This window comes from Gossypium hirsutum, chromosome A13 (genome assembly GCF_007990345.1).
Source record: "Gossypium hirsutum isolate 1008001.06 chromosome A13, Gossypium_hirsutum_v2.1, whole genome shotgun sequence".
Taxonomy (NCBI): Eukaryota; Viridiplantae; Streptophyta; class Magnoliopsida; order Malvales; family Malvaceae; genus Gossypium; species Gossypium hirsutum.
This window is the reverse complement of record NC_053436.1, coordinates 22,809,302-22,828,027: the sequence shown is the minus strand read 5'-3', so window position 1 is coordinate 22,828,027 and position 18,726 is coordinate 22,809,302. Positions and strand designations below refer to the sequence as shown.

The following is an 18,726-nucleotide window of genomic DNA, read 5'->3' as shown; positions in this document are numbered from 1 at the left end:
AATTCCTTATTTCAATCAGTTTCACAGTATTGCAGTAATTCATTACTTCTATAATTTCACATTTCAATGCAGTACACATAACAATATTCTGTAACTTCACAATTCAATTCAGTACTCAAAACAATATTTTTCATTCCATAATTCAGTTCAGTATCAGTCTCAATTTCAATACCCAATCATAAATTTATCATTTAAATTTATCATTTTACTAAATACTTACCTTAAAATACTTACCACACATAATTAGTAAATTAAACACATAATAATGATAAAGTTTGAATTATAATGATACAAACCAGAATTCTCTTCGAATTTAATCCTCGACGATGCTTCAGACTCAATATTAGCTACGAACAATTAAAATATTTTCACAATCATTAACACAACACAATTTAATTGCTGAAATTTTTATCTAACTTTTACTTTAATTCCAATTTAATCCTAACTAAATCTTTATATTTTTCTTTCTCAATTCATACGTTTTTGCTACTCAATTTCTTGCCAAACTCACATTTAACTATCTAATTTTTATCATATTTTCATAATTTCGAATTTATTTCAATTTAATCCCTAAAACTCAAACTTATAGCTTAGTTTACGATTCAATCCTTTATTCAATTCCAATCAAAATTTCTATCTAATAAACCCCCATTTCCATCATTTGTTCATATAAACCCTACTAAAAAATCTATTAACTTTCAAAATTTCAACTTATATCTAAGAGTATTTCACTCTAGGATTCCAAAAACATCAGATTTATAAGAAAAAGGACTTGATTAAACTTACCAATTAAACTTCAGGCTTTAAAACCTTAATTTTCCTTTTCTTCTTTCTTTCCTTTTTCTTCAAGCTTTAAACATCAACTTTTAGCTTTGTTTCTTTTGTTTTATGTTTTCTTTTCTTTTTATTTCATTTAATTTATTTTATATTTAAGTTAATTAATAATTATAAAATATCTATTTTAATAACAAATATAATTAATACATTTGTACCATATCATAACCTTACATTTGTCTTAATCTAACTAATTTATCAAATAAAAAAATCATATAATATAATAATTTAATTAATAAATATCTTTTACTTAAAATTTAAGAAAATATATACAATTATATTACAAATGTACAAATACATTTATTACACATGTATTTTATCATATCCATTCAATTGGCATATTTTGATTTATTTAATAATATAATATCATTATAATTTAATTATCATAAATTCATATAATATAAATTATATTTAAATATCATTAATTATATAATTAAAACAAATAAAATCTTAGATTTTATTCCCTTTATGCCGCTTCAACTATGCTAAATGTCTTAATTGCCATTTTAGCCCTTTTTACTTTCTTTTAATCTATAATTAGACTTTCACCCTTTATTCAATTTAATCCTTTTTCCTAATTACTTTAAATTAAGCTAAATTCACTAAATAAAAATCTAATTAAACACACTATTAGACTCATAATTACTCCTAATAATTATTTACTAACTCGGTTTACTAAGACGGAGGCCCGATAACACAATTTTTTGGTGCCCACGGATTTTGGGTCTTTACAAGAGGAGTTTAGGAACCCTTAACCTTAGAAGAAGATATGTTAAATTCCTTTTAATATTCGTTTGTGGTTGCTCCTTCTAGTGGTTCATTTTCCTCGTGTTGTGACAATTATGCATTTTAACTAATAGCAAGGAAGATATGTAGATTTAGGGTTTTAATGCAAAAGGGGTTTTGGGTTGAGAGAGTTTTGATATGTTTAGAATGTTAAAAAAAGGTTAAAATGTGAGATTATGGTGTTTTTAGGTTAAAAAATAATACTTTTAAGGGTACAAACTAGGTTTAATAATAGTTAATCCACTAGGATAAGTAAATCGGGTTGGGGCAACCCTGTAAAAAATTGCAGCGATGTCACGAAATAGAGGTTCTATGTGACTACATTGGGGTTCGATTCGTGACACACTTTGGAATTTTGGATTTCTAGGTAAATTGACTTCAGTGTCGCGACAAATAGTCTGTGTTACGACATCGAAATGGTTTTCTCAATTTCATCGGTTCTAGCCTTGATGTTGCAACGCGGAGTTGCCATGTTGCGACATTGGCTCTATTTTCACCCAAAATTCCAATTTCTAGAGTATTACAATTTCTATAAAACATAAAATTTAATAAAATTTAAAATCTAAACTAAACAGTTAGCTAAATATAAAATAATTTACAAAGGTTTAAACATTAATTTAAATAATCAAGTTTTACTACCAGATTTATCAAACAGGTCCGTTAGTTCACACAAGGACGATTCTCTAGTTCCTTCAGTATTAGTTCATCCTCTGTCGTGCCATTCCACCTTCGTCTTCTTATCCTTTTCCTTGAAACTATTTTTTCGACTTGCATGGATTAAAGGAAGTACGTCCATTGATTTGGGATGATTAGGTTTAGAAATAGAGAACTCATTGCAATGCTCCATTGACTTTCTCCTACCTTTCGCACCCTGTTGGTGGCCACATTTAAATATTTAGGTTTCACCATCAATCCTCATTATTAATTCATTATATTCCAGATCAATGGTGGACTTTGAAGTGGCTAGGAAAGGTCTCCCTAACAGGATTGGTATCTCTCTATCTTCTTCAAAATCTAGAACTAGAAAGTCTGCTGGGATGATAAAGTTATGCACTTTGACTAACACATATTCCAGTACTCCTTTTAGATGCATTGAAGATCTGTCAGCCAACTGTAGTGTTATCTAGGTATTTTTGAGGTCCCCTAACCTGATTTTTTCATAAATGCATAAAGGCAGTAAATTAATGCCAGCTCCTAGGTCACATAGTGCTCTATTAAAATGAAAGCTCCCTATCTCTATTGGAATTGTAAAACTTCCCAGGTCTTTCAAATTTTGAGGTACCTGTCTCAAAATAATAGCACTATAGAAAGCACTTATATTAATTTGTTCGCCTACCTTAATTTTCCTATGCCTAGACATAATTTCCTTTAAAAATTTAGTGTACTTAGGAAATTTTTCAATCGATTTAATTAAAGGCAAATTAACATTTAATGTTTTGAACATGTTTAGAAAACTTCTAAAATCTTCTTTATCCCAATTTTTCTTTTCTTCCAGACTTGAAGGAAACTATATTTTTGCAACGTTAGAGTCTTTAATTGTTTCTATCTTTGGCTCAAATATCGATGCAACTACTTCCTTTGGTTCAATTTCATTATCAACTTCTTAGGGCTCTTCCTGAATATCATAAGTATTCTCCTTATGCATCTCTTGAATTGGGTTCTCTGGACTACTAAATACTTTATCCGATTGAATCGCTATTGCTTTTATATGCTCATTCCCTTCTCTATGAGGATTATTTTTGGTATTATTAGGAATATGATCTGTCGTAATTCGGTGTAGCATATTAAACTAGTTTTCACATTTAAGGAGCTTGAATACAAGCATTTTCATTATGTTTTAATTGAGTTTCTTTAGTTTTACTTACATTTAATAAAAAGTGCAAATCACGTCTTTTATTGACCTTAAGGACCAAATGAGGCCTAAAGGAGAGCTAATGTACTTTGTGAGTCTACATGAGACCATTAGAAGGCATTTTGGGCAAATATTGGAAGCTATGTCGCAACATGGGAGATCCGATGTCGCAACATAGAGGGTAGAATGAAGAAAGTAAGAACTCCTTTCGTATCATTAAGTTTTCAACATTAGTAAATTTCTCCTCCTCTACCCGTGGTTTCTTTCTCGAAAAGGTTTTCACGTAAAATTTTGTGTTTTATTTTTCTCTTTTTACTGCTGTACGATCATTTCATATTATCATTATCGATGTTACTTTTAACAAAATGATATCAAAGCTTTTCAGGTTGCCTGTCTTGATCACGATAATGGTGAAAATGAATTATGATATTTCATTATTGGATCACAACACCATATTTTCATTGTGGCATGTAAAGATCCAGGCAGTTCTTACGTAGATGGATTTGGAGGATGCCCTACTAGGGTTAAATAAGATGCTTTCGGCATTGACAGAGGAAAAGAAGAAGCATAAAGATTGAAAAGTTTTAACACAATTACATCTGCATTTCTCGAATGAAATTTTATAGGATATGTTGAAGGAGAAGATCGCCACTACATTATGGGCAAAGCTGCAGCAGCTATGCATATCAAAAATCCTAACTAGCAAGTTACATATATAAGAGTGCCTTTATGCTCATCGTTTGGAGGAAGGTGTGTCTTTCCACGAACACTTAACTATGTTTAAAGGAATTCTCTTAAACTTAGAGGCCATAGAGGTTTAGAATGATAAAGAAGATTTAGGCTTAATTCTACTTTGTTCGTTTACCCATCTTATTCAACCTTTATAGATACGATTTTGTATAGTTGCGAATCTCTCACAGTTGATAAAGTCTATGCTTCATTCACCTCGTATGACAAGATGAAGCATCTTGTGTTTGGATCTAACTCTCAAGGAGAGGGTCTCATTATCCGTGGGAGACAAAAATGAACTACTGATAATAATTGTGAGAGGACACAGGAATGAAATCCTTGTAGTAAATCTAAGGGTAGATCGAGATCTTCAAACAGAGGTAAACTCTACATTAAGTCTGAGTGCTATAAGTTTCAGAATATGATCAAAAGGGAGGTAACAAATCGAAAGAGAAAACAACCATAACAATCGGGTGAAGTTGATGTTGTAGAAGACTGCCAAATTGTACATTTTGCAGGGTTCATTGTTATTGGTGATGTAGTCATTGCTTCCTCCTCCTTGTTAGATGATGATGTTACTACACTTTGGCATATGCGTCTAGGGCATATATGTGAAAACAACATGGAAAAATTAAGCAAAAGAGGACTTCTTGATGGACAAGGAATTAATAAACTGAACTTATATGAGCACTGTATTTTGGGGAAGCAAAAGAGAGTATGATTCACCAAAGGAATCCGTAACATGAAGGGAACATTGGGTTATATTCATTCTAATCTTTAGAGGCCATCTAGATTGCCTTTAAGGGTTGGCACTAATTATATGTTGACTATAATTGATGATTTTTCAAAAAAATTTAGGCATTCTTTTTAAAGCAAAAAAGTGATGTGTTTTCCACATTTAAGGCTTGGAACGCTGTGATCGAAAAGCAGACAGGAAAAAAGATAAAACACTTCTATATAGATAATGGCTTGAAATTCTGTTCTGATAAGTTAAATGAATTGTGCAAATTAGAAAGGATCTTAAGACACTTGATAGTTTGCCATACTCCACAAAAAAATTGCATTGCAGAACGAATGAATAAAATTATCAAGGAAAAGGTTCAATGTATGTTATTGAATGCTTGTTTACTAAAGTCATTTTGGGCTGAAGCGGCCCCTTTTATATATTTTCTAATTAATCGGTCCCTGTCCATTACCATTGAGAAAAGGACTCCACAAGAGGTATGGTCTGGTAATCCTGTTAATTATTCTGATTTGAAGATTTTTATGTCTCCTGCATATGCTCATGTTGATAATGGAAAATTGGAACCTAGATCCATTAAATGTGTTTTTCTTCGTTATAAGGCTGGTGTTAAAGGGTATAAGTTATGATGTCCTGAAATAAGGAAAGTTGTAATTAGAAAAGATGTTATTTTTTATGAAAATCTTATGCTGTCTAACTTATCTCTTCAAGACTCTTCCAATAAATACTAGCAAAGTTCAAATGCACATGTGAAATAGGTGGAGCTTTATATTGATCCAGGATCTACAATAGAGTCTACCCCTCAAGTTAGTAAGAGTAAAGCTGCTTCTTTACCACAATATTCTATTGCCAAGAACAGACCTAGAAGAAAAATTAAACATCTAAATAGGTTCACCGAGGCTGATCTAGTTGCTTATGCCCTAAATGTAGCTAAAGATATAGATGCAAATCAAGAGCCATCTACTTATTTTGAGGTAGTTAGCTGTGAAGATTCAGGATTGTGGATGTTTTCCATGCAAGAGATGGAATCGCTCCATAAGAATAGAACATTGGACCTAGTAAAGCTTCCTAAGGTTAAAAAGAATGTTTGTTGTAAATGGGTTTTCAAAAAGAAAGAAAGGACTCTAGGAGTTAAAGAACCCAGATATGAAGCAAGGCTGGTAGCAAAAGGTTACAGTCAAATTTTAAGTGCAGACTTCACGGATGTGTTCTCTCCAGTTGTGAAGCATAGTTCGATTCGAGCCTTGCTTGGTATTGTGGTAATGTATGATTTGGAGCTTGAGCAGTTAGATGAAAATATAGAGTTCTTGCATGGAGAAATTTACAAAGATATTTACATTCAACAATTGGAGGGTTTTATAGTCTCAGAAAAAGAGGACTATGTTTGCTTGTTGGAAAAGTCCCTTTTATAGCCTGAAACAGTCACCTAGGTAGTGGTGCAAGAAGTTTGGTTCATTTATGACTACTCATGATTTTAAAAGAAGCAGCTTTGACATTTGTGTTTATTTTAAGAAAAACAGTGATAGCTCATTTGTATATCTACTTCTCTATGTTGATGACATATTGATAGCAGCCAAAGATAAAGGAGAGATAGGAACTGTCAAAGCCCAACTTAGTAAGGAATTTGAGATGAAATATTTAGGAGTAGCAAAGAAGATACTTGGGATAGAGATTCTTAGAGATAGAAGGGTACATTGAGAAAGTTCTTTGCATGTTCAATATGAAGAGTGCCAAGCTTGTTAGTACTCCATTAGCAACCCACTTTAGACTTTCATCGGCTTTGTCTCTGCAATCAGAAGATGAGATTGACTACATGTCACGTGTTCCATATTCTATTGCAGTGGGATCTCTCATGTATGCTATGGTTTGCTCATATCCAGATTTATTATATGCAGTTAGTGTTGTTAGTAGATACATGGCAAATCCTGATAAAGAACACTAAAAAGTAGTTCAGTGGATTTTCAGATACTTACGAGGTTATACTTTGGAAGAACTAGAGATGGAGAAATTGGGTATGTTGATTCTGATTTTGCCAGAGGCCTTAGTAAAAAAGATCTCTTAAAAGGTATGTCTTTACTATTAGGGGTTGTGCAATCAGTTGGAAAGCCACTTTGCATACTACAGTTGCTTTGTCTACTTCTGAACTTAAGTACATGGCGATTACTAAGGCTTGCAAAAAAGCTATTTGGTTAAAGAGACTCTTTGGTGAACTCAATAAAGACCTTCATATCATACAGTGTTTTGTGATAATTAGAGTGTCATCTTCCTTATGAAGGATCAAATGTTTTATAAGAGAACAAAACACATTGATTTTGGTATCATTTTGTGCGTGATATTATTTCTCGTGGTGATATTGTTGTGAGAAAAGTTAGTACTCATGATAATCCTGCAGATATGATGACTAAGTCATTTCCTATAACTAAGTTTGAGTATTACTTGGACTTGGTTGGAATTCATTATTGAATAATATCCCTTTAGGGGTTTTGTGGAAGAGGTAGAGAACTTGTTCGTTGAGAGTTCATGATTAATAAGCGTCAAAAGTAATACATTTTAATCTCATTCTTAATGCGTTTTTGGGTGATTAATCAATGGAAAATGGTAACTTTTATGCTCCTAATCCTTTAAATTCATGTTTCTATACATATGGGAGTATTCAGGAGTAAAATGGGCTAAAATGGAGTAGATTTTAGGAACCACACGAGCTAGGCCTTCCCACACAACCATGTGCCAGACTGTGTGGATTTCGTAATTCACACTCTGAACTTACAGAAAAACTCAATTTTTAGATTTTTCAGGCATTTTAATACCTATAAATACCAAATATAAGAAGAGGAAAGTAAGCCATTAGAGATTATTGAAGAAAACAACTCCGAAAATGCCATTAAAGTCGACTCTGAAGTAGATTTCTACAAAGATTATAGATCTCCTTTTAATTTCTTTGAAGTTTTTATGAATTTCTTTATTTCTTATGGTTATACTGACTTTGAGATATTTTTATTTGTGATTATGAAAAAAATTTCTAAATACCTAGGGGAGATGAACCCTGTGATGAATTCTATCTTTTGATTTTTATTTTACATAATAAATACTTGAATCTTGTTCTCAATTATGTGTACTTAATTCTTGATTTAATATTTTCGGATTATTAATTAATGTTCGATGTGCTTAATTCAGAGGAGGAATAGACCTTGTTTAAGAGTAGATTTAGCATAATTGAATGGAATTGCATGCAATCCTAGAAATAGGAGGACATAAATCTATCGGATTAGAGTCAAATCTAATAAGGGAATCCATAAATCGAGTTAATACGATAATAGGGGTCTTAATTAGAAATAAATTTCAATTAATCAACCTGTAGTCAGTTGCTCTTAGTTTTGAAGAGAGATATTAGCATAATTTAGGGATTTTTACGGATCAATATATTAAGTGAATAAATTGTTTAATTCAGATTGATAATGATAGATGCAGTCTAGGTGGATTCTTTCCTGGGTTTTGTTTCCCTTCTTGGTTATTATTCTATTATTTTCCTGATCTATTCTTTGTTGAGTTCTTAGTTAATTGATTTAGTTAATTTTAGTTTAATTCAATCACTTCAATTTGTCGGTTAGATAATAGAAAGACGGTAATTACTAGTACTTTTAGTCCTCATGGGAACGATATCTTTGCTCACCATAGTTATACTATTTATCGATAGAAGTGCCTTTGTCATATTTTTAGTTTGTTTCATGGACACCAAGTTTTTGGTGCCGTTGTTGAGGACTTAAATATTAGGAAAACTTTATTTCTATTAATTTAGCCATTTTTTATTTTACTTTTATTTTTTTGTTTAATTAAATTTTATATTTTTGTATTTTCTTTTGTTTGATTTTGACAGGTTGTTTTGGTTTATTGTTTTGTTTTATGACTAGAGGAAACCCGTTGGAACCAATAACTTTTTATAGTGAGATTGAAAGAACTACTTACAGAAATCGTAGAGAGGTTAGAGAAGCTGGGAAAAATCAATAGAGTACAGTAGACAATCATGAGGAAAAGAACAATACTATGGAGATGGGTTATAATCAAAATAATTAGCTACCTCCTATAGGTCCTACCCCTCATACTATGTATAATTATGTTAAGCTCACTCTTATTGGGGCTGAATCGAGTATTCTTAGGCCAATTTTTAATGAAAATAACTTTGAGGTCAAGCTGAGCACAATTCAAATGGTGCAAAATATGTTCAGTTTGATGGTTTGCAAGATGAAAATCCATATGCTCATTTGGCTAACTTTCTGGAGATTTGCAATACTTTCAAGATTAATGGTGTTATTGATGACGCCATACACTTATGTTTGTTCCCATTCTCATTGAGTAACAAGGCAAAACAGTGGTTAAACTTTTTACCACAAGGTTCTATGACTACTTAGGCGTAGATAATTGAAAATTTTTTGTTAAAATATTTTCCACCAGCTAAAATAGCTAAGTTGAGGAATGACATATCTTCCTTTGTTCAGTTTGATATTGAGACTCTTTAGGATACATGGGAGAGATTCAGGGATTTGTTGAGAAGGTGTCCTCACCAGGGGTTACTTTTGTGGCTCCAACTTCAAACTTTTTACAATGATTTGAACCCTTCAACTAGAAAAATGATTGATGCAGCAGTTGGTGAAACTTTAAATAACAAAACACCTAAGGTAGCTCAAAAATTTAATGAGGAGATGGCACTGAATAATTATCAGTGTAAAGTTACAAGAGTAAAACCTATCAAGGTAGCCAAAGTTTTTGATATTGATGTAGTTTCTATGCTAGCTAATCAGGTTGAAGCTCTTGATAAGAAAATTGATGGGTTAAATTTGTCTAAACAAGTGAATTCGGTGATGCAGTGCGATGCAAATGGAGCAGGGATGGTTAATTCAGAGTATTCACCCTTCAAGTCTAACATGGAGCATGAACAAGTTGACTTTATGGGTAATAATTCTAGATCTCAAAATAATCGTTATAGCAATACGTATAATACAGGTTGGAGGAGTCATCCAAATTTCTCATAGGGTGGTCAAGGAAATCAAAGGTCACAACCACCTCTGGGTTTTCAGCAACCTTATCAACAAGAAAAGAAACTGAACCTTGAAGAGATGTTAGCCAAATTTATTTCGATGTCAGAAATTTTATTTCAAAACACTAAGGTAGTTTTGAAAAATAAGCAAGCATCAATTCATGGGCTCAAAAATTAGATTGGGCAGCTAGCTAAACTGTTTTCAGAAAGACAGCAAGGCAGCTTACCTAGTAACACTAAGCCCAATCCAAAAGAGCATATTAAGGTAGTTATAAGCAAGCATCAATTCATGGGCTCAAAAATTAGATTGGGCAGCTAGCTAAACTGTTTTCAGAAAGACAGCAAGGCAGCTTACCTAGTAACACTAAGCCCAATCCAAAAGAGCATATTAAGGTAGTTACATTGAGGAATAAGAATCCAAAAGAGCATATTAAGGTAGTTACATTGAGGAATAAGAAGGAGTTGTCTAAACCCAAAAAGAAGCTGAAACAAGAAATTGATAAGAAAGATGATAGGATGGTAAAAACTGAAAAAATTCAAACAGCGGTACTTCAAGAATACAAACCACCGATACCATACCTACCAAAGTCAAAGAAAGGCCGTATGGATGTTCAATTTGGTAAATTTCTTGAACTTTTTAAAAAATTACATATTAACTTACCTTTTGTTGAAGCTCTTTCACAGATGCCCATATATGCAAAATTTTTAAAAGAGCTTTTAACAAATAAAAGGAAGTTTGAAGAACTATCCACTATGGAACTTAATGAGGAGTATTTAGACATTCTTCAAAATAAACTGCCTACCAAGATAAACAACCCAGGAAGTTTTACTATTCCTTGTTTTATTGGTAGTTTAAACATTGAAAAATCATTGGCTGATTTAGGTGCTAGTATTAGTTTGATACCTTCTAAAATGTTCAAAAAACTTGGTCTTGTGGAACCAAAACCCACTAGGATGAGTATTCAATTAGCTGACAGATTTGTTAAATATCCTAGGGGTATTATTGAATATGTACTTGTGAAAGTAGATAAATTCATAGTCCGTATTGATTTTGTTATACTTGACATGGATGAGGACATTGAGGTGCTTTTAATTTTAGGTCGACCATTTTTAGCCACTGCTAGAGCTATTATTGATATGGGTAATGGTAAACTTGTGATTAGGATGGGTGATGATGAGATCACTTTTCAAATTTATGATGCCATACGATTTTTTAGAGATCAAGATAATTCATGTTATATTATAGATTTTATTAATCATCCTATTCAAGATTCTTTGCAGGAAATTATTCATAAGGACACGTTAGAACTGTATCTTGTTCAAGGAGAGGAGGTCGATGGAGATAATGTTGTGATAAATGAGATGAAAATTGATCTAAATACTAATGAGTCTCCACAGAGGCATAAAAATTATGAGGCCATTGAGTTAAGTAAATAACTAAAATTGAAGCCCTCTATTTAGGAACCTCCCAAATTAGAACTGAAGCAATTACCAAACCATTTGAAGTATGCATTCTTTGGGAAAAATTCTACATTGCCGGTGATTATTGCTTTAAATTTAAAGTCGAATGAGAAATATAAATTATTGCAAGTGTTAAAGGATCACAAAAAAGCTATAGCCTAGAAAATTTCAGACATTAGATGAATCAGTCCTTCTTTTTGCACCCATAAAATTTTAATGGGAGATGAGTATAAGCCATATGTGCAAGCTCAAAGGAGGTTAAATCCAAACATGAAAGAAGTTGTCAAAACTAAGGTAATTAAACTTCTAAATACTGGAGTTATTTATCCTATTTCAGACAATATTTGGGTTAGTCCTGTGCAGATTGTTCTTAAGAAAAGAGGAATGACTGTTGTGGCTAATGAGAAGAATGAGTTTATTCCAGGAAGAACAATCACGGGATGGAGAGTTTTGTATCGATTATAGGAAGTTGATTGATGCTAAAAGGAAAGACCACTTTCCTCTACCGTTTATGGATCAAATGTTGGAAAGATTATCTAGTCACATGCATTATTGCCTCATAGATGGGCTTTCTGGCCACTTCTAAATTTAAATAGCTTCCGAGGATCAAGAGAAAACGACATTTACATGTCCATATGGTGTGTTTGCTTACTGAAGAATGCCTTTTGGATTATGTAACACTCCTGCTGCTTTTCAACGTTGTATGCTAACCATATTTAATGAACTCGTAGCTGACATTATGGAGGTATTTATGGATGACTTCCCAATATTTAGTAATTCTTTTCATCTTTTTCTTAATAAATTAAAACAAGTTTTGATAAAATGCGAGGAAATGAACTTTCTGCTTGTTTGGGAAAAATGTCACTTCATGGTTCAAGAATGGATTGTTTTGGGTCATAAATTTTCTAGTAAAGGGATCAAGGTTGATAAAGCGAAAATTGAAACCATTGAAAAATTACCTCCCCCTAATTCAGTTAAGGTTATTAGAAGTTTTTACGACATATTGGGTTCTATAGAAGATTTAGCAAAGATTTTTCTAAAATAGCAAGCCTTTAATTAATTTTCTAGAAAAAGATGTGTCATTCAATTTCGGTCAAGAATGTTTGGAGTCGTTTAATGTTCTTAAGGAAAAATTAATTAATTCCTTGATTATGGTCACACCTGATTGGAATTTACCTTTTGAAATAATGTGTGATGCGAGTGATTTTGTAGTAGGTGCAGTTCTTGGACAGGGAAGAGACAATCATTTTCAGCCAATCTATTATGCTAGCAAGACTTTGACAGACACAGAAGAAATTACACCACTACCAAAAAAGAATTGCTAGCTGTGGTTTTTGCATTCGATAAATTTAAACCTTATTTAATACTATCTAAAGTTGTTATGTACACTGACCACTCCGCTCTTCACTACCTCTTGACTAAACCAAATGCAAAACCCTGACTTATCAGGTGGATTCTATTACTGCAAGAATTCAACTTGGAAATTAAAGATAAGAAAGGGGCTAAAAATCTTGCAGCAGACGACCTCTCGAGACTCGAGAATCCCATCTTGAGCAGCTTAATGAGAAAGAGATAAATGACTTATTTCCTAAGGAATGACATTTTGCAGTAACCGATTCTGAAGGCACTTGGTTTGCTGATATCGTGAATTATTTGGTTGGTAACATCCTACAAAAAGGGTTGACTCATCATCAAAAGAAGCGATTCGTTGTTGATGTGAAAAATAATTTTTGGGAGGATCCTTTTGTCTTTCGTGTGTGTGCAAATTAGGTTTTTTGAAGGTGTATTTTGAAACCAAAAGCGAATGATATCCTGGACCATTGTCATTCAAGACCGACAGGAGGACATTACAGTGGGATTAGGACAACACATAAAACACTTGAATCAAATTTTTATTGGCCCACACTGTTCAAAGATGCTAATAGGTTTGTTACTTCTTGTGATGGATTCCAAAGAATAGGTAATATTTCCAAACTTGATGAAATGCCTCAAACTGACATGCTTTCTTGTGAATTAATTTCATGGGACCATTACCTAGCTCTTATGGTAATAAATACATACTAATGGCAATCGATTATGTATTAGAATGGGTTGAAGCTAAAGCTTTACCAACTAATGATGCTAGGTTGGTCGTTAGGTTTTTTCAGAAACTATTCACTCACTTTAGGACACCTCAAGCAATCATTAACGATAGGGGTAACATTTTTGTAACGCTCAATTTGATAAGATTTTTAAGAAATACGTTGTACGTCATAGAACAGCTACCCCGTATCATCCTCAAACTAGTGGGCAAGTTGAAGTGTCAAACTGAGAATTGAAACGCATCCTAGAAAAGACCATAGAAACAAATAGGAATGATTGGGCATTAAAATTAGATGAGGCTTTATGGGCTTATAGGACTACGTATAAAACACCCATAATAACATCCCCATACAAACTTGTTTATGGGAAGAGCTGTCACTTACCAGTAGAACTTGAACATAAAGCATTTTGGGCAATAAAATTTCTAAATTTCGATCCCAAACTTGCTGGTATTAAGAGGCTATTGCAACTAAATGAGTTAGACAAACGACGAGCAAATGCTTATGAGAGCTCAAAATTATACAAAAAAGCAACAAAGAAACACCACGACGCTCATTTAAAGTAGCCCAAACAATTCACAGTGGGAGATCAAGTACTTTTATATAATTCAAGGCTCAAATTATTTCTAGGAAAGCTAAAATTGAGATAGTTAGGTCCTTATGTGGTAAAAATCATTTTTCCTTATGGTACATTAGAGGTAACACATCCTGAATATGGCACATTTAAGGTAAACGGACATAAACTCAAATCTTATATTGGAGATGATATTAATATCAAAAGAGAGGAGCTCCAGCTCCAAAATTCGAATCAGCTTTGAGCAAAAAGTGAAAGTCGAGCTTCAAATTTAAGTAAGCACTTCTCGGGAGGCAACCCGAGTGTTTCAATTTTGTTAATTCCTTTCATTGTAGCAGGTTTAATTTGTTAAAAAAAAGTGGATCACATGACTGGGAGTGGCACACACGGCCTAGTGACAGAGCCGTGTGTAACACACGACCTGCACATATAGGCGTGTCCCAAGCCGTGTGCATAGTGGAGCTATTTTTTTTTAATTTTTGCGGCACACATTAACAGAGACTTACACGATTTAAAGACACGCCTATGTGAGTCACACGTCCTAGACACACGGGCGTATCCCAGTCGTGTGCATATTGGAGCAAATTTTTTCAATTCTATTTCAAACAGTGAATTACACAGGCTAGAGATACGGTCGTGTGAGACACACAGCCTTTCACACAGGCATGTGTGAGACAATGTGCCATGTACGGCCCTGCACATGGGCTTGGGCAAAGCAAAAGATGATCGTACATGGCTTGGCACATGGTTGTGTGTGATACACAAGTGTTTCGTAGGCCATGTCGAGACTAGACTTCGTTTCTATTTGATTTTTAATTAACACACAGGCTGAGAGTGCACACACGGGCATATGACACAATTGTATGGCCCAACACGGGCCTTTACACAACCATGTCCTCATTTTTAATCCAAAAACCCTAATTGTTTTTTATTTTATTTTGTCTTCTTCCTCCCCTAACCCCTTCCATTAAAAACTCCAGTCACGCCGTCCTTATTCACACTCGGCGGCCTCCCCTCACTGATCCTTTGCCCTTTCCACCCTTAGTCGTACCACCATGCACAACCCTCCCCTTTTCTCCTTTCTTTCCCCCTCTCATCCTCATTGAGACCAACACCCCCATCTCCCCCATCCCTTTTCATTGTTGTCTAATCACCGTCACCCTCGTTGTACCAGTCTTGTGAGCTTTTACTCTTTTTGACCCATGTAACACCCCGTACCCGAGACCGTTGCCGGAGTCGGACACGAGGTGTTAACGGACTTAATTCACTTATTTGCACAGTCCATTTTAAAATTTCCAGACAAGCTGGCTAACTGCGTCACTGTCACCTTAAAAATCATATCTCAAGTTCCAAAACTCGAAAACTGGTTTCGTAAATTTTTCCTGAAACTAGACTCATATTTCCGTCTACAAATTGTTTTCTAGAATTTTTGGTCAAGCCAATTAGTACAGTTTATTAGTTAAAGTCTCCCCTATTACAGGGTTCGACTACTCTGACCTTCATGCATTGTGACTTAGATATCTCCCTGTACAGGGCTTCAATACTTATGCTGTTTGTTTCTAATGAAACTAAAATCGAAGAGGAATTTTTACATATAAGTCATGACTTCTAATTATCTCTGGTTAATTTATAGTGAATTTCCAAAGTCAGAACAGGGGATCCAGAAATCGCTCTGGCCCTGTTTCACGAAAACTTAAACATCCCTTAAAATACGGCTCATATGATCGTTTCGTTTCTTCCATATGAAAATAGACTCATCAAGGTTCGATTACATAATTTATTCACTATTTAATTCCATTCACATCACCGCTGCTGTCAGCATCTGTTTTTAAGGTAGACTATACCTATTTCATGATTTTCCATGGATCAACTAGCCATTTGTCGTACATAGCACTAAAATGATCGTGATTAACCATTCCAATGGCTAATCATTACCAAGCATTTCCATACCACTCAATGAACAATATACAAAATGATTATAATGCTATGCTCAAGATATATAAGCCATTTTCGCATGGCTATCCAAATTTATACAATACCAAAAGGTACATGACCAACAACAAAAGGGCAGTCCTATACATGCTATTTTCAGAGTTCAACTAAAAGAGTAACAAAAGGGCTTTGATAGTGTGGACGACTTCGACTTCGACAATCCCGAGTCCGATAGCTGACGAACCAAAATCTATAAAGCAGAGAATCAAAGAAACGGAATAAGCATTTAATGCTTAGTAAATTTTGAATAATGAAATTAATTCGGCTAAGGTATAACATTCATATGGCTAAATGAATAACTTCATAAAATGCACATTCTCATAATTATACTTACTTCACGCTTCAATCAATATATTCATACACAAGGTATCAAACCTAACTAAAGGCCGAAAATTCGTTAATCAATTGAACGAATATTATTTAAAACGAATCGAACTTTCCGATGCATATACGAAACATACCTTATCGTTTGGAATTTTATGAGCGTATTAATTGAAATTATTACAACAAGATCGCTCACTTACAAACCCAAGTATCTTCGGGATTTAGCCGGATATAACAACTCGCACAAATGCCTTCGGGTCTTAGCCCGGATATAGCAACTCGCACAAATGCCTTCGGGTCTTAGCCCGGATATAATCACTAGCATAAATGCCTTCGGGACATAGCCCGGATATAGCAACTCGCACGAATGCCTTCGGATCTTAGTCCGGTTATCATCCGAATAATCATGCTCATATGTCCATAAATCATAACACATTTTTATTTCGTTTCCATTACTAGGACTCAGACACAAGGCACTTATCTACCATTACCATTTTCGGCTCAATAGCCACATACAAAGAGCATGGTTTTGATTCGCTATATAACATGATCTAATCGAATCATAATCTAAGTTCCATTACTCGAAAACTTACCTCGGATGTTGTCGAGCGACTTCAACGGCTATTCGATCACTTTTTCCTTTCCCTTATCCAACTTTGATCCTCTAAGCTCTTAAGCTAAATCAAACAATTTGCTTCCCAATCAAACACAATCACATGGCATCCATATATATTTTAGAACCATTCTTAACATACTACTCATTTACAAAACAAAACACTCATATCACATTTATAAAACTACAAGCCGAATATACCTATACTTACCTCACTTAAACATCAACCCTTAATTCATGTACATTCTCAAATAGAGTAATCCTTACATGAACTATTAGCCAACTTTATCAAATGAACAATTTTACTTAAAGTGCCATATATATATCTACATAAGTGCTTAGATACCATGTTTCCAACAATTATTTCCTAGCTTAGTAGCCGAACCAATATTCAATAACAAACTCCTCTTTGATCAAATATATATTCGGCAAGGACATGATAATTTATACTACATCAATTTTAAGCACATAAATTACGCAAACATAACCAAATTCACATTCGGTCTTGGCACATAATAAGGTAGCCGATTCTTTACCCTTAGCACCCAATGCTCACATATGATTATTTGTATAGTTCAAACACTCATCTACCATCATTCATCTAAATTTAACACGAAACAACAACCATATATCTCTTCCATTTTCTACCATGGCCGAATGCTCTAGCTACCACACCGTTTCAAATTTTGCCATGGGTTAAGCAAAGGACTTAATGACTAACTCACAAATGCTAAAAAGAAAATCCAAGAATCATCAATCCACCATCAGATGTATCATTTCAAAGCTTCACACTTAGCATGCTAATGACATCAACACAAATCCACCTTAGCCGAAACTTAACTCATACAAAACCTATCTTCAAACCATAAAATAGGTAGAATTTAACTAATCATCCAAATGGTGCATAAGTTTTTTTTTCAAGAATGGCATTGAACTTACCTTCCTCTTGCTATCCACCTTGGCCGAATTTCTTCCCTAAAGATTTTTCTTCCTCCTCTTTCTCTAGTCACGGTAATGGGGGAGTAAGGGTGAGACAACTTTGGTTTCTCCTCCCACTCACCTCATGTTTTATCATTCTTAATTCACTATTTTATTTTCTAAACTAATAATGCTAATAGAAAATTCATATTATCATCAATGACCCATCCATGGCCGGCCACTACTCATTATAATTGGAAATTTGACATGCAAACCCATCATTCTTATAACATGCATTAATTGATCCTTATAGATTAACCTGTCACATTTTGAAAGTGTCACACATAAGTCCTATTAGCTGAATTCACATGCAATCGACTAAATCGAAGCTTAAAACTTTCACACATTCATATTCACACATTTTAGACAATAAATATCATATTCAAATACTTCGGTGATTCGGTTTAGCGGTCCCGAAACCGCTTTCCGACTAGGGTCAATTTAGGGCTGTCACAATCCACCACCAACCACACACACACAACTCTTTCCCCTCTCTCCGTTTGAACCGTCGTGCCCCTTCCTTTTTCCCCATCCCTTCCCATTGTCGATCCTCGTAACCTCACTCTCCTTACCTCAAACGTCACCGTCGCCACCCGTCTCACCATCATCGGAGCCCCGTGCCACATTGACCGACCATCCATCCACCATTTCCACCACCGTTTGCCATCCCTCCATCCACCGTTTGCCTCTTTTTTTTCATTTATTATTTATTATTATCATTTATTATT

At 34.0% G+C, this 18,726-nt stretch overlaps 1 non-coding gene across 1 annotated transcript; it reads right to left on the bottom strand.

The window, feature by feature from the left end:
• Positions 1-9,403: 9,403 nt before the first annotated feature.
• Positions 9,404-9,510, bottom strand: LOC121212841 (small nucleolar RNA R71). Its single transcript, XR_005908214.1, has one exon. It is a non-coding gene; the product is annotated as a small nucleolar RNA R71 (small nucleolar RNA).
• Positions 9,511-18,726: the final 9,216 nt, after the last annotated feature.